The 1,131-nt window shown below is 44.8% G+C and overlaps 1 protein-coding gene and 1 long non-coding RNA gene across 2 annotated transcripts in view; one reads left to right on the top strand and one right to left on the bottom strand.

Moving 5' to 3' along the window:
• opn5 (opsin 5) overlaps nt 1-1,131 on the bottom strand; it is a 31,059-nt gene that overhangs the window by 24,288 nt on the left and 5,640 nt on the right. The window lies entirely within an intron of this gene.
• The window catches only part of LOC116686402 (uncharacterized), an 18,977-nt gene that overhangs the window by 14,840 nt on the left and 3,006 nt on the right, over nt 1-1,131 (top strand). The window lies entirely within an intron of this gene.

Raw genomic sequence — 1,131 nt, 5'->3', positions numbered from 1 at the left:
GGGGCGGCCGTAGATCAGTCCATAGGGAGTTGGGTCCGGAACCGGAGGGTTGTCCGTTCAAGTCCCCGTACGGACCAAAGTACAGAGTGTGGATCGGTAGCTGGAGAGATGGCACTTCACCTCCTGGGCACTGCCAGATGCCCTTGAGCAAAGCACCATACCACCCAACCCCTCAGAGTGCTGGTCCAGCTCTCAGCCCACCGACTGACATCTCTCCATTTGTGCATGTGTGTGTATGTCAGCCCTGTGTGTAGTGATTACTAAGAGTGTAAATTGTAATTTCCCCACTGGGGATCAATAAACAGTATAAATGATGTCAAATAGCATCTTGAGGATTTGTCAAGCATTGTATGTTATGTGAAAGCACACAGTTATGTTTTTGTGTGGCTGAGGGATAGATGGACTAGGTAGCCCAGATAGTTTTCCCTATCTCTCAAAGGTGAAAGCTGTTTTATTGGCTATAAACATTGGAGTTGCACACCTACGCTGGTCTTTTAAGTTTGCTAAACCTTCTATCAACACGCTCCCGTGGACCCTCGTTACCAGTGAGGTCAGTTAGATAAAAAAGGGGATCATTACTGCCTCTTGCTTTTTTCACACACCCACATAACCTTTTAAAACTATCCTGTTTATTTTTCAAGCATGGTTCTGGATAGCACTATGTCATCCACATAGCCATGTGCTGTTGATGCTGAGTTGGACTACACAGTCCTAATAGCTGTTTTTAATATTTCTCAGTAATCCATTAGTGCCACCCGTTATCCTGCCTGCATGTTGTCATGGAGTTACCGTTCCTTTCTTTTAAGAAATTGTATCCTAGGTGATAGTAAGGTCAGTGGTTCGTGGGATGAAAAGGAGAAAACTATTCGATGTTAAACTATCATGTTGCTTTGTCACACACTGCATGTTCTGGTAAGCACTGTTAGCTGTCGATAGGAGGTGGACTACAAGTCCTGAGAGTCCTTTTGCTCTTTCTCTCAGAATGTGCTGCTTTTATGGCCTTATGGCCTCTTGTTGAGATATGTGATTGAATATCTTCTCCTGTTTTACCACCATCTTGCACACTCTGGCATTCACTATCTCACACACTGACACACACTCTCTCTCTCTCTCTCTCTCTCTCTCTCTCTC

The sequence above is a fragment of the Etheostoma spectabile genome, unplaced genomic scaffold (assembly GCF_008692095.1).
Source record: "Etheostoma spectabile isolate EspeVRDwgs_2016 unplaced genomic scaffold, UIUC_Espe_1.0 scaffold362, whole genome shotgun sequence".
NCBI lineage: Eukaryota > Metazoa > Chordata > Actinopteri > Perciformes > Percidae > Etheostoma > Etheostoma spectabile.
This window is presented reverse-complemented; position numbering and strand designations above follow the sequence as displayed.